This window comes from Mya arenaria, chromosome 6 (assembly GCF_026914265.1).
Source record: "Mya arenaria isolate MELC-2E11 chromosome 6, ASM2691426v1".
Lineage (NCBI taxonomy): Eukaryota > Metazoa > Mollusca > Bivalvia > Myida > Myidae > Mya > Mya arenaria.
The window spans coordinates 45,586,822-45,603,798 of record NC_069127.1 but is presented as its reverse complement, the minus strand read 5'-3'; positions in this window follow the sequence as shown (position 1 = coordinate 45,603,798).

Below are 16,977 nucleotides of genomic sequence, written 5' to 3'. Positions count from 1 at the left end.
GAAACTTTATTGTTTCATTTCTTTATAAAAGTGTATTTGGATAATTCCAGGTATGATTTATTACTGTAATATACATGTTGGCATTGTGTGAATTTGTCTTTTGTGTAATTTGATGTATTGGCACTCATATTTTGTCGATGGAGACGTAAACATCGTTGGATAAATTTGGAAACTTTATTGTTTCATTTCTTTATAAAAGTGAATTTGGATAATTCCAGTCGCCCTGAGAGACGAACCATTTTCATTCGCGACACAGACATGAACCTGAGAAATTTCCCCTTAAAAAGTATAATCCCTATCCGCCAAAATCGCTTCACATCATCAGAATAACGCTCGAGTGCTGTCTAAGGAAAACCATTCAACAACATCAACAAACAGTAAATACGCAATATTAGACAATGGCAACTTTCTCTCCGCTAAAAGGGTTGTGAATTTGACATACGTTTCAATTTGATTTTCTGATTTAAGATAATCTAACACCGATGGAATTTTCTGGATTTTTTATATCTTCAATTGTTTCAATGTCCATTTCCTCAAAGGTATCGTCCTTAATTTCGAAACAGGGTATGTTTGAACTGCAGTTGAAGTTTCCAACAGGGACATGTCTTCAAAGTAAACCCTCAAATCATCGTCGATTTCGATTTCACTTATTTGTTCAATTGTCCTATGTACATCCTTGACAGGGGTTGTTGCTTTGGGGGATCTTTTTCAATAGAGAAAGGTGATCAAGTTTCGAAATTTTTATAGTTTTGTCTCATTATTTGGCAAAATGGCTGAAGATTTTAACTTATTTGAGATGACTTGAAAATCCTTTGAATATGTTGACACCAATTTATTATTCGAATATTTGCATATTTTAATCTTCAGATTTCTGTCTTTGAGTTGTGATTTGGCCAAACTCCGTGAATGGAAAATCGCAGTAAATGCATACAAATTCTTCCATTTTAACCTAAAAACAAAACAAAATGCAAGGTAAAATCAAACATTTTATCTCACAATTTCTTACAAATCACTATTAAAAACTCGCAATAAATCATACGAGTTGATAATGTGTACTCGCTGTAAAGGATACACTATCAATACACGATACAGTAATTACGTAACACCAGCCAGTAAATCATAAGCAAAATCTAAATGGATGACAAATGTTCGATAAAAAATTGCTTATACTATTTGAATATACCTTATTTGCAGCATATTAAATACAAGTATCATATCAAAAACGGCATAATTCGGATGAAAATTGAATATTTAGACATAGACCTGGAGTTGAATATTAGTGTCCCCTAGTGAGTTTCAACGTTTTCATACATAACACTTGGTTTATGACTAGAACAATACATACACAAGATAAATTGATTTTTTATAGTATTATTTATGTAAAGTTTACTTAATGTTGTCCAGAGTTAAACCATAAAAATGTGCTTAAACTAAAACTCCCGTGTAAATATCGTGTATCGGCCATTGAAATCATCTCGCAGTATCCGGATGCATACGTACAGTCTCCATTATACGCTGTTTATTTTCATTCGTTTAGATGAAGAAAAAAGATACAAGGCTTTCATTTTTGTATGTGTTTGTCGATAGTTAATGAAGTTATTCTTAAGGTATCAAATCACAAACATAATTACAGCACTTTGCTGTTTGTTTCTCCGATTTATACTTCGACATTCAAATTTTTATTGTAAACACGACAGATAGATTCCGTATCGGTGCTGGATGGAACCCGCAAATGAAGAATGTGGACGGAAAGAATCTGCTTTGCATCATATAGTGTTAACATACAACAGAACATATTCATCAAAAAATCGAAGATATCTTAGGTAACAGTCGGAAGACCAATGTCCGATATATTGTATAATTTCACCAGGAACACCAACTTTCAAGAAATAAGAAGCACCTCCCCTTCTAAGCGAATGCGCAGTATGCAACAATTTCTTGTTGTTGTTGTTGAGTTTATAAAGGTCATCCCGCGCCCTATAATGGCTGCATTATGGCTTGACCCCGTCACATCCCCAAGTGTGACTTAAATAGAATTTTGAATCCAAAGGGGGAGTTTTACCCCCATCGGTTGATGGGATATTCGCCAAGGAGTAATTTTGTACCCAAAATGCTGCGATGAATGACATCTGGAGTGGCCCCACAGCTCTGAATATTGGATATGGTTTCATTTCACTAGTCTTAACTACAGTTGTAATTTAGATATTGCGTTGTATCTTAAAAAACATTTACGTGTAAGAATGGTATTTTTTCGAGGATGGGCAAGACTCGCGATCAGTTCATTGACAAGAAAGTGTTGTGAGAACAGGACTTTTCGCCCACTATATGAATTTATATTTCTAATATATATATGAACTGACCACTTTGTTGTCGATGCCCAACTATTGCCACACTATTTAATTATTGAAACTTCTTCAAGACCAGAGAGTGCGTTGACATTACTTGTTTTCCTTACATGTTTTTTAAGTGTTCATGTACATATACAGAGAGGGTTACTATGGTGTTGTTTTTTTTTTAAACAAACAATTGAAATAATAATAATATAAAGTTTGTTGTTTTTTTTGTGTTTTTTTTTTCAAATCGGCCCGCGCCCGATTTGTTTCCATTTTAATATGTATGTGCGGGATAAAAATACATAGTATCCTTTCTATACCCAGTTATGTAGCTCCTGGTCCAGTGCATTCTCTTTTTTATCAATGGGTCGTAACAAAATGTACTTTCAAAACTTAAATATCTGTAAGTGAATGAATGGACTAGGGCTAGGATCAAAAACTGTTTTTCCTATCAATGAACCTAGACCAGAAGCGTTATATTACAACACCATCACCAAGCATAGCATGTAATATCATCATGGACTTCTAATAGTGCTATGGATGTAACAGTTTAAATCGGTAGAATTGTTAACTCAAAATGTCTCTATACAGTTTATACCGATATTGTTTTTTCTCTCTTGACTACTTCGGCCGAACAATTTTTTTAACAGTGATCATTCATACTGGATTATCAAGACATCTATATACATATGTAGCCTCTTGTCCAGTAATGCTCTATTTCCGTATGCATACTTTCATACAATGTATCTAGACCAGAAGCGTTATTAAAACAACACCATCACCCATTCGGAACTCCTCGGTCATTTTATCGAAAACAACCTCGGATGTATGCCGGTACATCAGTTGAAGTAGTTCGTAACTTTTTGAATTATATCATTAATTAAATGTAGTGTTTTAGAGTTGCATTTATTGATCTAAGTTTAAATTGATTGCCAATGAAGTAAATTATTGCAAACATCATTAAGATTCTTAAGAGTTAAGTCATAAAGTTTACATGCTAAATAAAATTACTACGCGATCTACTTGCAGCGGACTTAAACGTACCACTTTTTGAGTATGTAAACTGTCCAAATACATCCGAGGTTGTTTTCGATAAAATGGCCGAGGAGTTCCGAATGCACCATCACCTTGCATAGCATATAACATGTATCATCCTGGACTTCTACTGGTACTACGGTTGTGTACGAGTTTTATTTAGAACAATTGATAGGTCCTTGAGCCTTTATAATTTTGATATTTTTTCGATACTGGTTTCTTTTTTTTACTATTCCGGGCGCAAATTAATTTGGTTTCGTTTGGCGTTGTGGTGACTTGCATTTAAAGGTTTCTAGTAAGATCTATGTGTTACATCATTCTCTGTAATACCTCATCCTTTCATGTGAAAACGAAAGAAGAGAAATGTTTCGTCACCACAACGTAGATTATACATCTTTAAAATAATTACTAATATAAGTAATGGAAATCCATATTATACGCGTTCATTTCATAACTCCGGAGATGTTTTCCGGGCTTGGTAATGTTGGAAAGTCGATCATTATATCGTTCTTGATATCATGCATAAGTCCATGGCGTCCTTCTCGTATATTTTCAAACAGTAAAATACACATATACATATACATATAAACTAAGGTTTTAATTTATTTATATTCAGAGAGCAATCATCGTATTACCACCCTTTTGCAAAGGGTCCAGATAGTGGTTCTCGGCGTATACAATGATCGTGCTCGCTATTTTAGGTTAACTTTGAAGTCTTTGATCGTGCCTTTTTCCCTTCTTTTTTTATTTTAGTTTATAAATGTTTTTTACTCTTTTATATTGTGAGGTTGTTTTGTTTTTTTAAATTTATTTGTATTCAGAGAGCAGTCATTGTATTACCAACCTTTTGTAAAGGGTCCAGATAGTGGTTCTCGGCGTATACAATGATCGTGCTCGTTATTTTAAGTTTACATTGAATTCATTACTCGTGCCTGTTTTTCTTTTTCCTTTAGTTTATTTCTGTTTTTTTTTGTTATTTTATTTTTTAATTTTAGTTTGATTTGTGTTATGAACCTTCTCAGATAAGGCAGTCATTGTATTACCACCCTTTGATTAGGGCCCAATTCAGTGGTTCTCGGCGTATACAATGATCGTGCCTTTTTTTGCTCTTTTAAATTTAGTTTGATTAGTGTTATGAACCTAATCAGAAATATATTTATATTTAAAGCAGTCATTGTATTACCACCCTTTGATAAGGGTCCAGATAGTGGTTCGAGGCGTATACAATGATCGTGCCTTTTTTGCTCTTTTGAATTTAGTATGATTAGTGTTATGATGCTACTCAGAAATATATTTATATTTAAAGCAGTCATTGTATTACCACCCTTTGATAAGGGTCCAGATAGTGGTTCTCAGAGTATACAATGATCGTGCATTTTTTGCTCTTTTGAATTTAGTATGATTAGTGTTATGATGCTACTCAGAAATATATTTATATTTAAAGCAGTCATTGTATTACCACCCTTTGATAAGGGTCCAGATAGTGGTTCGAGGCGTATACAATGATCGTGCATTTTTGCTCTTTTGAATTTAGTATGGTTAGTGTTGTGATGCTACTCAGAAATATATTTATATTTAAAGCAGTCATTGTATTACCACCCTTTGATAAGGGCCCAAATAAGTGGTTCTCGGCGTATACAATGATCATGCCTTTTTTGCTCTTTTAAATTTAGTTTGATAAGTGTTATGAACCTACTCAGATATATATTTATAGTTAAAGCAGTCATTGTATTGCCACCCTTTGATAAGGGTCCAGATAATGGTTCTCGGCGTATACAATGATCATGCCTTTTTTGCTCTTTTAAATTTAGTTTGATTAGTTTTATGAACCTCCTCAGATATATATTTATAGTTAAAGCAGTCATTGTATTGCCACCCTTTTGAAAAAGGGCCCAAAGCAAGTGGTTCTCGGCGTATACAATGGTCGTGCTGGTTTATTGTAAGTGTATTACTTGATTATAGCTGCAAATTTGACATTTCGCGTGTCTGTACTGGGCATGGATCATTTGAAATTGTTATATTTTGTGTGGATTTGTTGATTTATTAGTGTTATGAACTTGCTCAGAACCCTGTTCCTAACATATCATATTTTATGTGGTATTAAATCTTGTTTAGGTATTTGATTTCCGACAGGTACGCAAATACTGCCCCTCTTACCTTCTCTGTAATATCAGATGCGGGAAAAAGCAGGTGATACCTATCAATTACTGGCATATTTAGTATTAGAAGTTCTGTTTTGAAGTGTTCCCGTTGTTCCTTATATGGTGGGCATTTGAAGAAAATATGGTGAAAAGTTTCTTTGTCACCTCATTTTTTACAACAGTCAGTATTTGCATAGTTTTCAGCAGCAAGCATGCTCGTTCCTAATCGTAATCGTGTAAAGACTTTATCTTTAAGTGTATTTGTACTGAATGTTTTGATTGTGCCATTTGTGGTGTTAATTTCCCCATATTCAAAATTGTGCTCAAGTTTATATACTTCAAAGTCTCTTACAAATTTGTTTTTAGTTAGTTTCGTTATCCAGCTGTATGCTTCAGGGACGCTTAATTTGATGTTTGTTCGTGAACCTTGCCTTGATACTTGTTTTGCAATTTTATCAGCAATTTCATTTCCTAAGATGCCTATGTGACTAGGAATCCAGACAAATGTAATTGACACCCCTAGATTATGGAGCACTGTAGTATTATTAAGTATTTGCTGCAAAATTTCTGGCCGTGACCTGGAAAAGCATGCTTTCATTGACATGAGGGCACTTAATGAGTCAACAATTTCTTGAGATTTGCGTCAAGGCAATGAGCATCAAGCGAAATCAGCCGCCTAATGCTAGGAATACAAAAGGCGGGCGCCTCAGCAGGCGCGGGTATCAACTGACATGTGTAAAAAGGCAATGACAGGACACAAAGGGGAATTTTGAATCTTACACAAAGGTACCCGTACGAAATGTTTTGCCCGGAATCGACACGTAATTTTAATATACGTTCCGAGCGGAGAATTTTTCCAGGCGTACTTTGAATAATATAAATTTGAGTGTTTGAGGCGGAACCCCCGGCCGGGTTCCGGCCGGGTTCTTGGGGCGAAATATGTAAATGCGGTGGGACGGAATTCAAATTCCGGGCGGAATTTTAGGCTACGGGCGGATTTTCATATTAAGCTTGAATTTTAGTTACGGGCGGAATTTCAGATTACGGACGGAATTTCAGAAGTAGACGAAATTTCAGTTACGGGCGGAATTTTAGTTTACGTGCGTATTTTCATACAGATGTCACATGAAGTTTAACTGATTTTAATTTTATGTGCTCAATGATTTATAGGCGAAAAAATATTTTAAAAAAGTGGAATTAAAAAGACAATGTGAATAACCTGCTCAATTTATGCTGCATTTCAAATATTAATACCAAGTATAATAAAAGGTTACACTTTATTATCATACTGGGTATAAAATATAATTCCAGTCACTAGAACACTTCACAGTAGAATGAGTACTTCCCTATTGTTCATCAATCTATATTGTGTCAACCGTTATCGCGCATACGTGTTCCCTTCAGTGGTGGCCCGATTATATTTTATATCAGGGAACGTCATGGCAGCATTTTTCGTCATAGCACATACTCTGAAAACATATTTTTGTTATTCAACGGAAACCAGAACCTTTCTTAAGAAAACCGAATGCTGAACTCTGTGTATGGTAAACTAAGGCTTAGGTAGATTATGTTATACAGTGACTTGTAAAAAGATAACCATGAGTCTTGACTACTGTCTAATGCTTATATTTTAGGCAGTCATACATAAAATGGTATTCATTAAACTACATGTACTTGTAATACAGTATCTACCTTCAAGTATTGCCAGTGGTCTAGCATATTCTTTGTTTCCTCTACAGGGCGGAGCTGCCCAATACCTAGCTCCCATGGAATTCGCCAGTTTAATATTGGTGAACACTTGGTCAAGGAGGTCGTATTTTCAAGTAGTCTCTTTTTGTCCCTTTTCGGAGAGCATTGGTGCATATTTCGCTTCAACTGTAAATGAGTGTTTGCTTATACTGTATATTGTAAACACAGTTTTAATGGTATCCTTTTATTGAAATTATATATTTGAGGTTTATTTGATATTACTGTATAATTTACACTCCTGAATTGAATTATGATCTATGGATAACCCTGTAACACATGCTGTCAACAATTACAAAAACAAGCATAACAAGGCTGGCTGAATTGTATTTCAAATAAATGTTTTTTAAAGTAAGTTTTGTGACTATTTTTTTTTACTTAGTCACAAACTTCTGGCCTGAACAATATGATTAAACAAACAGATATAACAAAATTTGGACAAAATTTGGAGTGTTGTTTGCAGCACACGTATTTAAATAATTAAGCGTAGAATGCGGGGTTCATTATTTTCTGATAAATATTGTTCATATAAGATTTCGTTAGTAACTGAAATTTCATGGATGGACTCATTTAGGTAACACCGACTCATGTAACAACCGTTTGATTAAATTTCTGTTATTTGTATGACAATTAAACGTAAAGGACATGCAAATATATGTTTCGGGAAGCCAGAAGACTTGATGGCAGAAGGTCAAGCAATATTGAAATGTACTCTTACCACATCAGAGTTGCCTTGGGTTACAGGAGTGGAGATGGTTGAAATGAGTTTTTTTGCGAAGATGACCTTCTAGGTTGCTACGATAGTTTGATTAATTGCAACAATTACCTTATTACAGTTAAATGATGATTTATCTTTCGTTGTTTACACAATCCATATTATTTTAATATAACTATGTTCTTATTTTAATATAACTATGTTCTTATTTCTACACTTAACTTTGTATAATATCTATGGTTCATGTACAATATTTAAGCACTTTAGAGGTTTAATCGAGGAAGCCATTTAATACCTTTGCTGCCAAATCTGTTGGCGGAGATGCAGTCGAATTCTGCGTGTGAAAGTGGCTGCTGAAATATCAAGAATAACGCATGTATATACAGTTATTTCCACATCATAAATTTATAAAATTACTACCAAAACCCTGAATTCAGCATAATGTAGAACTTTATTACCATTTCGTTGGTTATACGATTATACGAACATATTAAAATTATAATAATTGTAGTCGGCAGAGTACGGCAAGTTTCATTTTGAAGACACCGACAACAATTGTAACTTCTCGGAAACTTTCGCGGAAATAATTTTCCTTGCACATATAAATTCCTTGTGAAGTTTAATGATTGCGAGATATCACGTATAATCACTATAGGCCTAGATATGAATGAAAATGATATTTCAACATTTTCCTGACATACAATAAAAATATCCTATTTAAACAAGCAATTTAAACAAATTATTTACACAAGCCGGAAAATGGTATCTTGCTAAATACTGTACGCATTCTATGTTAAGGCCACACGGAATTAATATTTCATTTCTCGGATTTTTGCCCCAAAAAAATGTAGCGAGCGAGCAAAAAAAAAAAATGAAATACAATTTTGTCAGTTTTCATTAAACCGTCGAAGCGAGCGAAGAGCGAAAAATATTTTTTTCTTTATTATCAATATAAATTAGAAAGATTGTTCATTACAATATGATTGCCCTTAAACCCATTTAAATGCCATCTTGAACTGAACCTCAAATGGACATTGGGAAAATGTCGGAATACCTACTATTTATCATCCGTGTTAAGTACACACATTATATGGATAAATTTCTAATATAAGTAAAACCAATTTTAATATGGCGACCATTCATAATAAAAAAAACCCTGCTTTTAGTAAAAAGTTTGATCTACCTGAATCACTGTAACATCATTTGCAACTGTATTTAGACATACTTAGGATTGATTTTGGATTTGTAAAAAATGATTTTTTTACACAGGCATCATGGAACATCAGACTCCATATATATACATTTAAAATTCTTGACTAAGTTATGTTTTTATTATTCGTGACAAGAAATGCAATGTCATTTGCTTATCAAAACAAAAAGAACATTGTATGTTCAGAGTACTTTTATTGTCATTTAGGTGTTTTTATGCACCAATTGTATATAGCCTTCCTAAGTCCGGAAAAGCGGGGACTTTGACTTCCGGTCCTTCCAATCCCGAGTAAAATACCTGACCTGCATGGACAAACTGTTGGTAAAATCCCTGCCAAATGCCCCCCCCCCCCTCCACCATCTCGGGATACATAGGTAAGGACCACTCCCCGCTATTTTCAGTGTGAAGACGAAATCACTGCATTAAGTTGGCATTGCGTGGCCACCTGAAAGGTAAAAACACGTACCATTGCCCAAAGTTTATGTCAGTTTTCGACAATTTTCTTTTTTCCCGCTATTTTATCATACGGAGTACAGCCCCTTTAATACATCAATTTGGACAAACAATGGCTTAAGTTCCCGATTCGTCGTAACAAGGTAAAATTTTGGTCACTTGTATTATGACTTAAATAAAATAATACTTATTTAATTAAATTAAAAATAAGTAATTTAATCATTAAATTCCGATTTCCAACAGTCTCTAATAATGTAAAGTTTAATAATTTTAAAACAGAAAAATCAACATTATGCCAATTATCAAAATTCTCCGGAAGAGTGGTAAAGGATTTTAAAATATGTTTAACAAATATTGATAGTTTCCTAAAATCATTTTCATTCGTAATTGTAAAGAGGTTCAGGAATTTAACATAACTTGGTGTAACATAATATACAGGTTTTATTACAGTTTTTTTCTTCAGATTTAAAAAAATCAGGACATTCTATTATATAGTAGTATTCGTCACCTATCGCTCTATTGCAATGCGTGCATTTTCTATTCTCGTATGGGACATTACTCCATCATGGTAATTTGTGATTTCTCATTCGTAATTTTGCATAACTTTTTGTATTAATGTCATAGGTGTTATAAAGTTATTTTTCCATTCAAACTTTCTTTTAATTGTTTTATAAAATCGGAAGCTTGTGGATGTGTTTAATGTACTGTATCAGTCAGTAATAACAAATACTTTAACTTTTGGGATACTGAGAGTGTTAACCATCTACAGTTAGTTAATGTATGTGATAACCAAATTCCTGTTTTTATTAACATATTTTTGATATTATTTATCCAGATTAATTTTGACTCCCGTTATTTTGAAGATTACCATAAAAACAATACATCGCAATTTTATTTTCGAAGGTTGTACTATAGGTGTGCCCAAAATTTAACTGTCCGTGTTTCTATGTCAATTCGTATAGGAAATACACGAGTCACACCATACACCATTGCGTTTGGGGTTGAGGATCGAAGGCATAAAATGTGCTTCAAGAATTTAAGTTGTGCTTTTTCCAATAACTCCAAATTTCCAAATCCCCATATTTCACATCCATAAAGAAGTATTGGTTTAACTAGCTTATCAAACAAGTCAATTTGCATATTTATTGCTTCTGTGACGGACGATATGAAGTTGCCCTCGTTAACGCCGAAAGGCCTTCAATCGATGATGTATGTCTGTTCTGAAAACTCGAAAAATGATCGTTATGAATACAATCAAAATAAATGCACCGTTATTGTACATAATGAAAAACAGAGCGACTAAAAAAGTGCGAAAGGCAATGGTCAATTTGTAAGCTACAAACACCTTTGTGTATTTTCCGATAAATATAACGACATAAGATTATCGGTTGACCTTGTTGTAAACGATAACGTCGCACGTATTTAAGTTTGAAAGATTAAAAGTTTAAGAAGGCTTAAATGACAATGCAATGCACCCGCTTGCTATAAAAAATATACCTTAGCACTGTGATTCCGAATGCCCTCTACGGTTGCGAGTTATGGAGTGACCTACAAGATCATCATATATTGGCACTTGAACGAGCTCACAGAATATGCGTGAAAAATATGCAAAATATGCCAGTATATTCAAGAACAGTGATTGCTTTAAGTTGTGCTGGAATCTACTCATTAGAAACATATCAGAACAACAGAAAATTACTATTTTTTCGGACAATTATGCCGTACTGATTACACAAAACGGTTAAAAAACTTATTCCTATTAAGACTATGCAAATTCGCAAGTGAACATAGTGAAGTAACAGGATTTTTTCCGGACATTTACAGAATCTTAGGCAAATATAATCAAATACATGTATTATCCCACTTCCAAAGGGACGCAATCCATTGTGAATATGAACCTTGTGTAATGTGGCAGTTTAGTAACATGTATAGAGACCAGCTGAAAAATTGTAGGACTGCTATGCTTCTTATTAGCAAATATTTTTCAAGAAGTTTTGTGTCCAAATGCCAAGAATGTGAACTTGTTACAGAACAAATGGTTTTACACAAAATAATGTTTTGTAAAATCTCGAGCTCTTCTAGAGACGAGTTATGTATAGCGTTATGTAAATGTCTTAGTGCCAAAGTTTTCCTTGAGTTCAGTCATCTTAAACCTGATGAGCAATTAATCGAACTTTTAACTGGTTTCCTGCAGCTATCTATAGAGGACACCGTTAAAGCCAAGGCTTTCAAAGCGGCACTGAAGTACATTAGGATCAAATACGGAAACAACAAATAAATAACTTCCGCGAATATGACCTAGACTTTCGCTTTTCGTCGTTTAGGTTATTTTGGCTTAGCACGGTATAAATTCAAAATATAAACAAGAAATTGTTATATATATATAAATAAATAAATAACAATAAAACGTCGTAGAGTGGAGGAAGGCAAATGAAATTACAAAACTATGTTTCATCCACAATATATAAGAACATTTATAGATGCATATTTATCATACGGTATTACCAGATGTATTATTTATAGTTATCCATATATTATTATTTATAAATACCTGATATATGTGTTTGTTGTATATAATTTATGTAAACTTTTGTTCAATATGTTTCTTTGTATTAGGTTCTGATTATTATATGTCATGTCTCTTCATATTTGAGGAAATAAAGAATCTCTCTCTCTCTCTCTCTCTCTCTCTCTCTTATTTAAAGCACCAATGTAAACCATTCTCATGTTTTTGTTTCAAGCTCTTTTGTTAACCATGCGCATGTTTTTGTTTCAACGCCAACGTAAACAATTCTTATGTTTTTGTATCAAACACTAATGAAGCCCATGCTCATTTTCTTGTATCGAGTCTTTATGTTAACCATTCTGATGTTCTTGTATCAAGCACATATGTAACAATTCTGATGTTTTGTACATTTATGTATCAAGCACTAATGTAGCCCATGCCCATGTTCTTGTATCAAGCTCTTATGTAATTCATTCTCCTGTTCTTGTTTCAAGCACTTATGCAAACCGTTCTCATATTCTTATAATCAAACACTAATGCAAACAATTGGCATGTTTTTGATTTAAGCATAAATGGAAACCATTCTCATATTCTTGTTACAAGCACTAATTTTATCCGTTCTGTTGTTCTTAGTTCAAGCGCTAATGCAAACCAATCTCTCGTTCTTGTATCCATCACTAATGCAAACAATTCTCTTGCCATTGTATCAATCACTAATGCAAACCATTCTCATGTCCTTGTATCAATCACTATTGCAAACCATTATTTTGTCCTTGTATCAATCACTAATGCAAATCATTCTCTTGTCCTTGTATCAATCACTAATGAAAACCATTATCTTGTCTTTGTATCAATCAATAATGCAAACAATTCTCTTGTTCTTGTATCAATCACTAATGCAAACCATTCTCTTGTCCTTGTATCAATCACTTATCATAGTAATGCAAACCATTCGCTTGTTCTTGTATCAATCACTAATTCAAACCATTATCCTGTCCTTTTATCAATCACTGATGCAAACAATTCTCTTGCCATTTTATCAATCACTGATGCAAACAATTAACATTAGTGATGAAACGATAATCGAGTACAATCTGATGTTTTGTACAATTATGTATCAAGCACTATTGTAGCCCATGCCCATGTACTTGTATCAAGCTCTTATGTAATTCATTCTCCTGTTTTTGTTTCAAGCACTTATGCAAACCATTCTCATATTCTTATAATCAAACACTAATGCAAACAATTGGCATGTTCTTGATTTAAGCATAAATGGAAACCATTCACATATTCTTGTTACAAGCACTATTTTTATCCGTTCTCTTGTTCTTAGTTCACGCGCTAATGCAAACCATTCTCTCGTTCTTGTATCCATCACTAATGCAAACAATTCTCTTGCCATTGTATCAATCACTGATGCAAACCATTCTCATGTCCTTGAATCAATCACTAATGCAAACCAGTATCTTGTCCTTGTATCAATCACTAATACAAACCATTCTCTTGTCCTTGTACCAATCACTTATGAAAACCATTCTCATGTCTTTGTATCAATCACTAATGCAAACCATTCTCATGTCCTTGTATCAATCACTAATGCAAACCATTCTCTTGTCCTTGTATCAATCACTTATGAAAACCATTCTCATGTCTTTGTATCAATCACTAATGCAAACCATTCTCATGTCCTTGTAACAATCACTAATGCAAAGCATTATCTTGCTGTTTTACCAATCACTAATGCGAACCATTCTCTTGTTCTTGTATCAATCACTTATGCAAACCATTCCCATGTCCTTGTATCAATCACTAATGCAAACTATGCTCATGTCCTTGTATCAATCACTAATGCAAACAATTCTCTTGTTCTTGGATCAATCACTAATGCAAATCATTATCTTGTCCTTGTATCAATCACTTATCATAGTAATGCAAACCATTCTCTCGTTCTTGTATCCATCACTAATGCAAACAATTCTCTTGCCATTGTATCAATCACTTATGCAAACAATTCTCTTGTTCTTGTATCAATCACTAATGCAAACCATTCTCTTGTCCTTGTATCAATCACTTATCATAGTAATGCAAACCATTCGCTTGTTCTTGTATCAATCACTAATTCAAACCATTCTCATTAGTGATGAAACGATAATCGAGTACAATCGATAAATCGTCGCTGACAATGCTATGTCGGCGACAATCGATAGTGGTTGTCCAAAATCGATGTCCCTATTGATACTTCTGGTAACTACTTTTTATGAGGTAAAAGTAGAGTAAATGTCAATTTTTCTTTCTCGTAAAGTTCTGTTTAACAAGGGAGGTCACTCTCTTACACGAATGCGGTGAATGTAAACACTTTTGCTTAAAAACTTACAAACTCTCCCAAAATTACAAATTATTTTTAATAGTTTATATACTTCATAAAAATTCAATAATCTGTCTCTATGGTGTAGTGGGTCCGGTCTTACCTGTAAATACCTGGGATCCCGGCTCGATGCATTCTGTTGTTTTTTTTAAACCTTTTTTGGTATCGTTTGTTATTAACAATTACTTTTTTTTGTGAGTTTTATCATGAAATTAAGATATTTTAATGAAATCTTCAAAGTTACAGGTTATTGAATGTTAAGCTGGTTAACGAATATTTAATGTGTTTTGTTGTTATGTTTTTCGTTAAGTTATTAAAGACAGAAAAAGGTTATGGATATTTACTAACTGTTGCAAAAAGCATGACTATAGCATCACACATACTGATTCCAAGTTAAACCATTGAAAAGAACTTGATTACTCTATGTATAAAGAATGTATTCCTAAATGATATTATGGACATTCGATTATTGTCCGTTAGTAAAACGAAATACTTGGTCCGATTCGATTATCGATAGCAAACGGAGTCCGATTTTCAAACAATAATACTCATGTCCTTGTATCAACCACTAATGCAAACCATTTTCTCTTGTCCTTGTATCAATCACTATTGCAAACTATTCTCATGTCCTTGTAACAATCACTAATGCAAACCATTATCTTGTTCTTGTATCAATCAGTAATGCAAACCATTCTCTTGTCCTTGTATCAATTACTTCTGCAAATCATTCTCATATCCTTGTAACAATCACTAATGCAAACCATTCTCATGTCCTTGAAACAATCACTAATGCAAACCATTCTCTTGTCCTTGTATCAATCACTTTTACAAACCATTCTCATGTCCTTGTAACAATCACTAATGCAAACCATCACCTTGTTCTTGTATCAATCACTAATGCAAACCATTCTCATTTCCTTGTATCAATCACTAATTCAAACCATTATCTTGTCCTTGTATCAATCACGGTTGCAAACCATTCTCATGTCCTTGTAACAATCACTAATGCAAACCATTCTCATGTCCTTGTAACAATCACTAATGCAAACCATTATCTTGCTCTTCTATCAATCACTAATGCAAACCATTCTTATGTCCTTGTTTCAAACACTTATGCAAACCATTCTCTTGTTCTTGTATTAATCACTAATGCAAACCATTCTCATGTCCTTGTAACAATCACTTATGCAAACCATTCGCTTGTTCTTGTATCAATCAGTAATGCAAACCATTCTCTTGTTTTTGTATCAATCACTTATGCAAACCATTCATATTCTTGTATCAATCACTTATGCAAACCAATCGCTTGTTCTTGTATCGATCACTAATGTAAAACATTATCATGTATTTGTATCAATCATTTATGCAAACCATTCTCTTGTTCTTGCATCAATCCTTAATTCAAACCATTACATTGTCCTTGTATCAATCATTTATGCAAACCATTCTCTTGTTCTTCTATCAATCACTAATGCAAACTTTTCTCATGGCCTTGTATCAATCACTAATGCAAACCATTCTTATGTCCTTGTATCAATCACTAATGCAAACCATTCGCTTGTTCTGGTATCAATCACTAATGCAAACCATTATCATGTCCTTGTATCAATGACTAATGCAAACCATTATCATGTCCTTGTATCAATCACTAATGCAAACCATTTGCTTGTTCTTGTATCAATCACTAATGCAAACCATTCTCTTGTCCTTGTATCAATTACTTCTGCAAATCATTCTCATATCCTTGTAACAATCACTAATGCAAACCATTCTCATGTCCTTGAAACAATCACTAATGCAAACCATTCTCTTGTCCTTGTATCAATGACTAATGCAAACCATTATCATGTCCTTGTATCAATCAATAATGCAAACCATTCTTATGTCCTTGTATCGATCCATTCTCTTGCTCTTGTTGCAAGCACTAAACTTAACCACTCTCATGTTCTAGTTACAAGCACTAATGTAAACCACTCTCATGTTCTAGTTTCAAGCACATTTGTAAACCACTCTCATTGTTCTAGTTTCAAGCACTAATGTAAACCATTCTCATGATCAAGGATTAATGACTACCACTGTCATGTTCTAGTTTCAAGCTCTTATGTAAACCATTCTCATGATCAAGCATTAATGTAAACCACTCTATGTTCTAGTTTCAAGCACTTATGTAAACCACTCTCATTGTTCTAGTTTTAAGCAATAATGTAAACCACTCTCATTGTTCTAGTTTCCAGCACCAATGTAAACCACTCTCATGTTCTAGTTTCAAGCACTAATGTTAACCACTCTCATGTTCTAGTTTCAAGCTCTTATGTAAACCATTCTCATGATCAAGCATTAATGTAAACAACTCTCATGTTCTAGTTTCAAGCACTTATGTAAACCACTCTCATTGTTCTAGTTTCAAGCAATAATGTAAACCACTCTCATTGTTCTAGTTTCCAGCACCAATATAAACCACTCTCATGTTCTA